Source organism: Bubalus bubalis, chromosome 4 (genome assembly GCF_019923935.1).
Source record: "Bubalus bubalis isolate 160015118507 breed Murrah chromosome 4, NDDB_SH_1, whole genome shotgun sequence".
Classification (NCBI taxonomy): Eukaryota; Metazoa; Chordata; class Mammalia; order Artiodactyla; family Bovidae; genus Bubalus; species Bubalus bubalis.
The window spans coordinates 117848375-117860812 of NC_059160.1; the positions used below are offsets into that span (position 1 = coordinate 117848375).

The window sequence follows — 12438 nt, forward strand, 5'->3', positions numbered from 1 at the left end:
AGCTCTCAAGTTTACGGTGATTGTCACCTTTCTTTTAAAATTGCCTGACTGGCAGTGCATCCCCAGGAATAGGCAGCAATTCCCAGCCTAGACTTTAATGAAATGCTCCTCCCTTTCTTTAGAGTTTTGGATTGCAATTTGGCTATAATTAATTCCAGATTGACCAGTAGCCAGTGAAGGAAGCAACTCACTCTCAGAAGAGGATTATTACAACCATTATTTTGTTCTAAATACAGCTGTTCTATCTAGAAAACACAGAAAATACTATTTATCTTGCTATTTAATTGCAAATGACCAAGAAAAGTGAAGGAGCCACAAAAAGGCTGTTCCTTTTCATTGTAGATACACAGAAAAAGTAAGCCACTTTGGGGTTGTCTGGGATGAGAGAAAGCTCATAGTTTTTCAACCTTGTCATAATTTTCTAAACTGTAGTTGGGAGGAACTGACATCAAAGCTTTACTTGAAGGTCTATCATAAAGTAGTAAACTCTGTCGCTCCTTCCTTCAAAATACTCAGAATCTGCCCAAATCTCACCACCTTCACTTCTATGACTCTGGTCCAATATAGTATCATTTCTTGGATTAATGTAATTGCTTCTCTCTGCTTTGTGCATGGCTCCCCTCCTCCCACCTATCTATTCCTTACAAGACAGCCGTGTGAGCCCTTAAAATGTAAGTTATGGCAGATCATGTCTGCTATGGACTGAATTATATCCACCAAAATTCAGACACTGAAGCTCTAACTCCCTATGTGCTGGCATTTGGAGATGGGCCTTCTGGAGGAAGATCATCAGGCTTAGAAGGTTAAAAGAATGGGTCCTCATGATGGGATTAGTACTCTCATCAGAATAATCACCAGAGCTTGCTTTGTCTCTCTCTGCCAAAGGAAAGGATTCATCTAGTGGCTCAGCAGTAAAGAATCCACCTGCAATGCAGGAGTTGCAGGAGATGTGGATTCAATCCCTGGGTCAGGAAGATCCCCTGGAGAAGGAAATGGCAACCCACTCCAGTATCCTTGCCTGGAGAATCCCATGGACAGAGGAGCCTGGTGGGCTACGGTCCATAGGGTCACAAAGAGTTGGACACGACTGAAGCGACTCAAAACACACTCGTGCCACATGAAGACACAGAAAGCAGGTGGGCGCCTGCAAACCAGGAAGACAGCTCTCACCGAAACTCAATCATACTGGCACCCTGATCTCAGATTTCCAGCCTGCAGAACTATGAGAAAATAAATTCCTGTTGTGTAAGCCACGCAGTTTACGGTAGTTTGTTATGGTAGCCTGAGCCTCTAAAGAAATGCCTTTGCTCAAAATAAAAGTGCGTGTCATTCAATGGCTAACCAACAGGACTTCACCACTTGGCCCAGCTAGCTCTCAGACTTCATCTCCCCTGACAGTCTCACTCACTCTGCATCAGGCACACTGGTTCTTCAACAAGTCAGATCACCTCTTCCTTAGAGTTTGCACACTCTTTAGGATTTTGAATCAAGCGTCACCATTTCAGCAAGGCATTCCCTGACCATCCACACTGTTTAAAACTGCAACCCTCCCCGAGCCAACATTTCCAACACTTACTTCTCTACACTATAGTCTCTAAAGTAGTTATTAATTTCTAACATTATATAGTTTATTGTTTGTTTCTCTCCCCTATTAAAATATAAGCCCAATGAGGATGGGGATTGCTGTCTCTGTGATGACCTGTATGTTCTTCAGTATCTAACAGAACAGTGTCTAGTATACAATAGATATTCACAAATGTTATCAAATACATGAAACAATGTTGTTTTCATTTCAAAGAACAAGGAGAAAAAGAGTCAATAGACAGCGATGCTTATTTCATTTTCAGGTTGCAAAATCATCCCAGCTGCAAAGTATAGCCTCTTAATAGCCTCAGTCTAGAACTGCCAAGATAATGAACCAAAAACTCAATACTTCTAGTTATCAGCTCACCCATTTTTCACCAACAATTTCCAATACATAAACCCTAATGAGACAGTGGCTCAACTATGACTAATTCATCTTTCACCTCTTTCATCCATATTTGCCAAAAAACAAACAAATAAGAAGAGAGTTCCTTGGTAGTTTAACTGTTGTTGTTGTTGTTTGGTCACTAAGTCATGTCTGACTCGTTTGCAGCTCCATGGACTAAAGCCTGCTAGGCTCCCCTGTCCACAGGATTTTGCAAGCAAGAATACTGGAGTGGGTTGCCATTTCTTTCTCCAGAGGATCTTCCCAGCTCAGAGGTCGAACCCACATCTCTGTGTTGGGAAGTAGATTCTTTATCACTGAGCTACCTGGGAAGACCACATAATCACTCTTTCTTCATTTATTTTATTTTTAAAAAAGCATATTTTATTCATTCACAAAGTAGTCAAAGATTTGCCTCTCTTTGCTTTCTAGTGTGGTAAAGACAGTTTACAGAGGAAGAAGTTGGAGATTACTCGCTCATTCAACAATAGTTTATTGATCATTTACCTTGGGTCAGCCACTGTTCTAGGCAGAGAGGACAGAGCAGCAGACAAAGAGACCAAAATGTCTATCCTCACAGAACATTAACATGTGGCAGAGGAGGAGAGGTAGCTTGGAGACAAATAATAAAAGAAAACACAAATAAAACACATGTTGGGGAAGTAATTATAAGTGCTATGGAGAAAAGTAAACCAGCAAAAAGACGTGGTGAGTGATCAGCAAGGCTGTGATTTAGCAGCAGGATCAAAGAAGACCTCACTGGAAATGGTGATATTTCAGCCATGTACATCTCTGTTCTGGGCTGACGGAAGAATAGGTGTGAATACCCAAGGCTAGAGCACACTTGGTATGTTGGAAAAAAGACAAGGATGGCACTGCAGCTGAGACAGAGAGACTGAGCAAGAGAGAAGCAGGCGATAAAGTTGGAGAGGCCAGATCCTCAAGGGTCTTGCAGGCCAAAGGGAGAATTCTGGATTCTATTACTTTACTATTTTTTAAGATATCTTTTTTTTTTTTAATTGGAGTATAATTGATTCTTGCCCGGAGAATCCCATGGAAAGAGGAACCTGGCAGGCTACAGTCCATGGGGTCGCAAGAGTTGGACACGACTTAGTGACTAAACCACCACATAATTGCTTTACAATGTTTTGTTAGTTTCTGTCGTACAACGAGGTGAATCAGTGTATGTATACATGTATCCCCTCCCTCTTGGGCCTCCCACCCCACTAGGTAATCACAGAGTACCAAACTGGGCTCCCTATGATATACCACAGGTACCCACTAGCTACCTATTTCACACATGGTGGTATATTTATGTCAAATCTAATGTCCCAATTCATCCCAACCCTCCCCTTCCCCCATGTGTCCACGTGCCTATTCTCTACATTAGCATCTCTACAGTTCCATCTACAGCTCCATCTCTGCGGTGGAACTAGGTTCATCTGTACCATTTTTCTACACTCCACAAATGTGTTAATATATGATATTTTAATGGGAATCCATTGGAATGTTTGAGCGGGAGTGAAACATCACCAGGTAAGTTCAATATCCTTCCCCAAAACTGGGTAAATTCAAGCATCTCATTTTCTCAGACCACTTTAACTTTACAGTTCAATGAGGTTGAACTGTTGAGCTAGGCAAGAATGAGAACAGTAGCTATGGAAATGTGAAGAAGTGATCAGACTCCAAACACATTTAGATTGTGGGGTCAAAAGAGTTCATTGATGGCTGAGATGTGTAACATGCAAGAAAAAGACACTAAATCCAAGGATTTTTTTTTTTAATCTGAACAACTTTTGAAGGGATGAAGCTCTCCTTTACTGAAATGGGGAAGATTATGAAGGGAAGAAGATTGTGGTTTAGGAACTGAAGATAAATTTGAGCATGTTAATTTGAGATATTCATTAGACATCCAAATGTAGATATCAAAGAGCCAGTAGGATGTACAAGTTTGGAGGTGAGGAGCAAGAACCAGGCTGGAAATATAAATTTGGGAATCCAGTATCAGCAGATGGCACTTAAGCCATGAGGCTGGATGAAGTCACCACCAAGGCAGGTATCAAAGAGAAGAGAGGCAAAACCAGAGTCCTGGGCACTCCAGTATTGAGCAGCTAGAGAGGGGAAGAGGAGAAAAAATTAGACTTTCAAAGAATGTCCAGTGAGAACAAACAAACCCCTCAAACAGGAAAATGCATTGCCTTGAAAGACAAATGAAAAATGTGTTTCAAGGATTTGGAGAGAGCAACTGTGTCGATACTGTTGACAGTTCAAGATGAAGACTGAGAATTGCCCGCTGGATTTGGCAATGTGCAACCATTATTGAACTTCAGAAGAGCAGTTTTAATATAGTGCTGGAGGCAAAAGCCTGATTCAGAGTGCACTCAAGAGACAAGAAAAAGCAAGAGATTGGAGTCAGTACAGACGGACAACTCTTTCAAGCAATTTAGCTGTGAAATAATGGAGAGAAATGGCGTAGCAGCTGCAGTGAGTATGGATGTGTGTGGTTAGGTTGAGAGAAAGAGAATCACGTTTTAATGCTGATGGGGAAAGACCCAATACAGCGGGAGAACTGAGGATATAGGAAGGAGAAGAGAGAACAGCTGAAGGGATGTCCTTGAGCGAATGAGAGAGAATGGGGCCAGGTGCACCAAAGGAGAAGGCGCCCATGACTGGACCAACACACCCACATTACCAGGAAAGAAAGCAGACCATACGGCACAAGGCTGGTGCAGTGATGAACAACACAAAAAAATGCTGAAAGAAGTTATTTCCTGGGACCTCTCTGGTGGTCCAGTGGTTAATAATCCACCTTGCAATGCAAGAGATACAGGTTCGATCCCTGGTCCAGGAAGACCTCACATGCCATGAGACAACTAAGCCTGTGCACCCCAATTATTGAAGACTGCGTGCTTAGAGTCTGCACTCTGCACCAAGAGAAGCCCTGACATCCCAATGATGGAGAGGGAAATGGCAGCCCACTCCACTGTTCTTGCCTGGACAATCCCATGGACAGGGGAGCCTGGCGGGCTGTAGCCATGGGGTCACAAGAGTCGGACACAACTGAGCAACTAAACCTTAAACCTAAAGAATAGCCCTTGCTTACGGCACCTAGAGAGAGCCCTGACACACCAAAGAAGATCCAAAGTTATTTCCTAGTTTAAGAGCATAACTGAAAGGGCCAACTACCTCTGCTGTAATATGTAAAATAATGCTTCAGAGGCCTCTATAACTAAGTTCTGCTTAAGTTAAACACTTTCAAAACTTGCATTTGTTTTCAGGATAAAAAATCTTTCACAACAACCCTAATTAAATTAGTGGAAATTTATACTTAGGAGTAAATCCAAAATTGTGAAGCTCTGAAATTTTTAAAACTAGAGAAGGAGGGAGGTGGGTGGTAAACAAATTGAACATGTCACAATATTGCAAACTAGCTAAATAATGATAAACTTCTCTTCCACTAGACTGTGAGCTTCTAGCGGAAGAGGCCATTTAAAATCCATTGCTGAGTACAATACACATAGTAACTACTCAATACATGCTTGTCGAATTAATTAGTTAATTCAGTTCTATAGCTGGTTTGTGTTGCACTCCATCTGGCATACTTGTAGTTTGCTAGTTTATAGCAGTAACAGTCTCATGCATCATTCCCACTAAAATGCATTGTTTTCATTGATTTGTCTATTTCTATTTTGCATTAGTAATTGAATATCATAAACACTGAGCATCGTATATGTGGTTTGCTTGCTAGTACAATCTTAGAAGTGTACAGCACGTAATAGCTGCAAAACAGCTTAACAAGAACAGCTAAATGGCCATATTATAGAATAATTAATGAAGGGGAAAATGCCTTGTTAAACTGCGTTAAAATAATTGTTAAATATTGAAGTAACTGTGTCCATTTTAATAGGGTTTGGTGTTGTTTCAGCACAAATGGTTGTCAGAATGAAGGTTAGCAACATAAAAAAATATTTTCCAATAAAAGGCATGATAACTGCTCTTTGGGTTGATGAGAAAATCACCACATGAAGGGTTTCTCAGAAATAAATTACCTTAATAAATGGGAGAGCATATTTATTTGATTCCTAAGAGGAAGGAAAAGGATAGTCATTTGAAGAAACTTACTTCTCTATAGCACTTAGTAAACTAGAAGGCAAAGAACTGCCTCATCTGATTCCCTAAAAAATGCACTAGTAATGTTAACGCACAGAGAGACCTTTATGTTAGTTCCCATCAAGAAACCATATCATTAAATAGCTCCAGTGTATATTCAAATATTTTTAGGAATTCAGATTGAAGAAAACATTTTGGGAGTGAACAGACATTGTACATAATTAGATCAGACTATATAAAGACCATGTGCAGAATAGATAGCTAGTGGGAAGTTACTGGACAACACAGAGAGCTCACCTGGGTGTTCTGTGATGACTTAGAGGGGCGGGATTGGGGGCGGGATAGGGGAGGGGGTGAAGGATGAGGGGGTGGGGTGCAGGGTGAGAGGGAGGGAGGCTCAAGAGGGAGGGAATATGTGTATACTTACAGCTGATTCACATTGCTGTACAGCAGAAACCAACACAACATTATAAAGCAACTATCCTCCAATTAAAAATAAATATAAACAAAAAAGAGCTTCTAGAGATTTTATTTTAAAAAGTAGTATTACTTGAGGCTATCAATGAAACATATATACACTACTCAATATTTACCTAATTAAAAAGAAGGTAAGAAAAGTCATAATTTTAAAAATTATATCTCTAATGATAACTCAAGTATGAGATGTATTGATATAATTAAAATGAGAATAGTATTAAATGATTATCACCTCAAATGTACCCACTACTTAAAGAAAAAAGATATATAATCACAGAGAGTGAAATCTATAGCAGTCAACACAAATATTTTATGAAGGAAAAAACTCCAGTTTTACTATTCACAAATAGCAAATCCTGATCCTCATCACCATCACCACCACCTCCATCATCAACACCACAATAAAGAAATGGCTGTATCTGTTATAGCTTAAACAAAACTCAATCATTAAAACTAACCTTTCTTATTCATGAAGTTCAGTAATGCAAGTTATCCCATAGCTTCTCTATTCCTTTATAGAAAAACAGACTTCATAGCTTTCCCTACCACACAGTTCTCAAAATGACTTCTCCCCTTTCTTCTCCACCTCCGACTAAAGTTGTTTCTTTTTTCAGGACTCAAGTAAAGATAAAGCTTATTTTTATGTGCATTCCATGCCTACAGCATTCCAGTGATCCCAAAGCCTTGACTACATGGTTCTACATTTTTGCCCTACAAAATTTTGGAGCTTAATTATATTCCATATAGTGTGAGTCTCTAATCCATTCATTCCTATAAATATCATATTCTCTCCTTAATAAAATCACAACCTCCCTGAAGCCAGAAATTCTTCTTACAAAATAACTATGCTTCCTCTACAAGTATAGCAGTGTGCCAGGAAAGTAATATATTCTTCATAAAAGCATGTTGTCCTTAAAAGAAATAATCAAGCAAACTCCTTTATAGAATGTACTGATTTACAAACTATACAGTAACAGCAAATAGAACTGAAAACTACTTCCATAATTAATGGAAATTTAATAAGATGAATAACAAAATATTCCAGTAGAAATCTGAGTCACTTTATCTGCCATCTAATTAACTTTTAAAGAGTCCATCATGAAAAAAAAACTTTTAAAATACACATCTTCTAGTAATGAAACTGTAAGTCACGCCTCTTTTTTAAAAAAGTTTTCTATAAGAACCACATACCACTTTTTAACATCAACATGAAATTGACAAAAATAGCTATTCCATTATTCCTCTAGCAATCAAATTACTTAGTTTATTAAGGTGACTTAGATTTTAATTTCTGAATTCTCAAAATTTCTGGAATCTGTTTCACCAGATTCTTAAGATTCTGGAATTTAAAAAACATGGTTTTGGGTTACAAATCCACTATTTCCTGCTGTGTGATTCAAAAACATAGTAACTTAGTGCCTAAATTTTGTCACCTGGAAAATGAGAAAAAGCCTCAAAAGTATGTAGTAAAGATTAAACAGGTTAAAAGATGCAAAGCCTTTAAGAATGGCCCACACTTAATAAACACAAGCCCATTTGCTTTTGTAGTTATGTTCAATTGTTTTGAAGATAGGAGGAAAGATAAGTTAATTCTTTATATGTCTACAACAACCATCTTTTAAAGTAAACCTCCATGCCTCAGAGAGTTCTTGAGAAAACACGGCACAGACCTATAGAAAGGCTTGCTTTACTGCATCAAGTACACTCTACACCTTACATTGCAACTTAGCAGTAATGAAGAGAAAATCTCTACAAACTTTATACAAATACTGTAGTATCAGTATAAGTTTCTTTAGACTAGTATACCAAGCTCCTCTGTCCATGGTATTCTCCGTGAATAAGAATATTCTCCAAGCAAGGACACTGGAGCGGGTAGCCATTTCCTTCTTCAAGGGATCTTTCGGGACCAGGGATTGAACCCGAGTCTCCTGCAATACAGGCAGATTCTTTACTGTCTGAGCCAGCCAGGAATCCTAATATAGTTTCAATTATCTAATAGATTTAAAAACAAACTCTTACACAGCACACACTGGCTGCCTATTTGGGCTTTAAAATGTTACAGGAATATTGTTATGCAACAAGGAGAATCGATCTTGTTCTAACAGCAAGCATCAGAATTTCTTTTAGGGAACTACTCTGAGAAACTACTTGTAGTGAAACTTAAATCCTTAGAGATGAGCTAATATGAGATGATGCAGTGGCAGAGAAACGTAAACTGTTCAGCATTAGAAACAAACAAGAATTTGGGAAGAGAGAAGACACTGCTGAGTTTATGACAGAAGAGCGAAGTGATACTTTTAAGAAAAGAAGGATTCAGTATTAGGTTTTAAAGGTTTGCTTTGGGATTTTGCAATGTCTAACACCATGACATTCACAATTGCACACATCTCTGCAAACCTTCAGTAGTCAGGTGAGCTGGTGGAGAGTGTTCTTATCCATGTGTTTCCTCTCCAGGTTTTCTAATGCAAATCAAAGAAAGAGGAAAGTTCCCATCCCCCTTGATGTAGCTTGGGACAGGAACAACATTTGAGGTAAGGAAGTGATCTGTTCACAGAAACAGTGCTTATCAAGAGGTGAGCATTTTTAAAACACAAATATTTCTCCTTGTCCGTTAGAACTCTCGCATGGGGAATTTTCAGAAATGCTGGTCTGTGATCTGCACTCACTTTCTCTTAGTTTCTGCATCCTCTCTCCAGTGTACCCCTATTTGCTCTTGAACACACCCATCAGGCCTCTGACCTAAAACCACTCCTGCCAAGGTCACTAGTTACTTTCACATGGTAGCCTCAGTGTACGATCAATTCTCAGTCCTCATCTGTCTTCACTAGATGCCTGGAAACATCTCATATATCTGCTTCTTTAGGGTCTTAATCAGTTGCTTCCTCCCCATAGCCCTTCTCTAGCTCCAAATCTAACCTCTAAACATCAGGTCAGTCCTTTCTTGCTCCTATTCTCTTTCTACCTGCTCTCACAACCTTGGTGATCCCATCCAGCCTCAAAGTTTTATCCATCATAACACACTGACAAATGTGTGTGTCTAGTTGGATTCCTCAACCAATTTCCATATTCATAAATCCAGCTGTCTACTTGAATTTCCTAGAAACATCAAGCTGCCACTTAAACGTTTAAAATGATCTCTTTCCACACTCCTTTCTCAGTAAATGACAATTCCATCCTTCTAGTTATAAGGCACAAGATCTTGGAATCACTCACAGTACCTCTCTTTCCCTAAGATCTCACGTCTGGCTCATCGCTGTCTCTACTTCTAAGAGATGCCTAGAATTGGACCACTTCTGACTATCTCACTCTTAAGATCCCAGTCCAAGCAACTATCAAACTGTGCCTGCATTTTGCCATAGCCTCTTAGCTGCTTTTCGTGTCTCTGTCCTTTCTCCCTACAACAGGTCTTTCCATCTCAGCCATCATAATAGCTCTTGGTTGAGGGAGACTGTCACGCGCACTGTGGGACATTTAGCAGCACTGCTAGTCTCTACCCACTAAACGCCAGGAGTACACTCCAGCAGCCCCTCTGGAGTTGTGAGAAACAAAAACGTCTTCAGACGTTACCAAGTGCCTCTGAGGGACAAAATCACCCTCGGTGGAGGACCACTGCCCTACAGTGTATTCAACCTAGTGAGTACACTTTTATAACAGAAACCAGATAATGTAATACTTCTGCTCAAAACTGAACAATAAATCTCCGTCTTATTAAAAAAAAACAAAAACTAAAATCCTTACCACAGCCTGCTGGCCCTACATTTGTCACCCACTCATCACTCCTTGACCTCATCTGCTATTTCTCAACCCACTAAATCACTCTCCTCCAGCCATACTTGCCTCTTTGCTATTCCTCAAATACATGAAAGCCCCCATCTCAAAATCTGGGCACTGTGTTCCTTCTGGCTAGAGTCCTTGCTCCATGACACCCCCTTGGCTTACCCCTTTACTCCCTTAAGTTCTCTGCTCCAAAGTCAGCTTCCCAATAAAGCCTTCAATATCCCATTTAAAAACTTCAGCCTTTTCTCCATGCCCCATCTGCTCCCCATACTTCCTACCCCTACACTCCATCTCTATTTTTTATTTGTCTAGTTTTGGCCAGGCTGGGTCTTTGTTGCTGTGTGCAGGCTTTCTCTAGTTGTGGCGAGCGGGGTCTACTCTCCAGGTGGGTGCACAGGCTTCTCATTGCGGTGGCGTCTCTCGCTGTGGAGCACCAGCTCTAGGGCACGTGGGCTTCAGGAACTTCGGCTTCTCATCTCAGTAGTCGTGGCTAGAGGGCGCTGGAGTGCAGGCTCAGTAGTTGCGGTACATGGCTTAGGTGCCCCGTAGCATGTGGGATCATCCTAGACCAGGGATCAAACCCATATCCCCTGCATTGCAAAGGGGACTCCCAACCACTAGACTGCCAGGGAAGCCCTGGCTTATTTTTACTGGCACTTATCTCCATTTGATATGCTACGCTGTTGCTGCTGCTGCTGAGTGGCCTCAGTGCTGTCTGACTCTGTACAACCCTATGCACTGTAGCCTGCCAGGCTCCTTTGCCCATGGAATTCTCCAGACAAGAGGACTAGAATGGGCTGTCATTTCCTTCTCCAGAGGGGATAAAAAGTAAGGATTTGTCCAAATGCTTCTGTGCTTCGGAATTTTTATGTAGGGAATATTTGGAAAGCATACTTACAAATCTGTTAATATGTAGCTCTAAATATCCACAGGTATATTTTAAAAAGTAGAGCTTTAAGAGAAAATGTTCAAACTGCAGGGGTTGTGGAAATTCCCCTAGATACATAAAAAGGAGTGTGCTGGGGTAAGTCAAATCATTCAATTATATATGCCATAAGGCAACTTACCAAGTAATAGTAACAGTGAACACAGCTCTTTTCTATGGAGGAGAGCCCACATGGTTCAATTGTGAGTGAAAGAGTGGAACAGAATGCTTCCTGCTGCATGCAGTTATGGGGAACCCCCCGAAGTTATAAAGTGAGCTCCTCTACTGATTACCGGTCTGAAGGGGACAAAGATCCACATTTTATCTCCCTTGCTGAATGTGCAGCACGAGCACTGGTGAATTTTACATCAGGGTCAGGCTGGGACGTCCCCAGCCTGCTCTACTTCGAGGAGGAGAACAGTGCCGCCCCATGCAAATGGGGTCAGGTCTTCCTCTCTGCCTTGGGTGCCTACCAGGGAGATGTCAGTACAGCAGATCCTGACAGGGAAGCTGATATTGACGGGGGCATAAAGAAGGCAGAGCAAAACAAAACACAGACTTATTTGAAATAAAAATTTGTTTAGAAATTTGAAAGAAAAGCTTAGAGATTCTAAGGTTACATGTTTCAAAAGACCTCAGAATTTTGTACCATCACTCATTAAAACTGTATGCTTTACCCATTGACAACAACATCAATTATTCTATTTTCTGAATCGCTGATGGTAAGACCACTAAATCTACACAGCAGGCAGTTACTTTAGTGAAATAGGCCTATCTCCAGAGAGAGAGAAGAACTTGGGGTTCAAATGTTAATACTTTTGATCAGGTAAGTACTTTATTTTTGTCAGTAAGTGATAACTCTCATGTAGATGTTGATTAACAATGTTCCTGAGAAGGATAATGGATGGGGAAGAAGGGTTGAGGAACAACAAACTGTGACGATGTAATATTTCAAAACAGGTTTTCTGAGATGCAAAAATCACTTCAGCATTTCTAATGGATATAGGAGATATATACGTGACGGACAGGGAGGCCTGGCGTGCTGCGATTCATGGGGTCGCAAAGAGTCAAACACGACTGAGCGACTGAACTGAACTGAACTGAGATACATATATACATATACACACACACACACACACACACACACACACACACACATATACACCCTTTCTAACTTCCT

At 40.5% G+C, this 12438-nt stretch overlaps 1 protein-coding gene across 1 annotated transcript in view; it reads right to left on the reverse strand.

Moving 5' to 3' along the window:
- Positions 1 to 12438, reverse strand: part of TRHDE (thyrotropin releasing hormone degrading enzyme) — a 439831-nt gene that overhangs the window by 276783 nt on the left and 150610 nt on the right. The window lies entirely within an intron of this gene.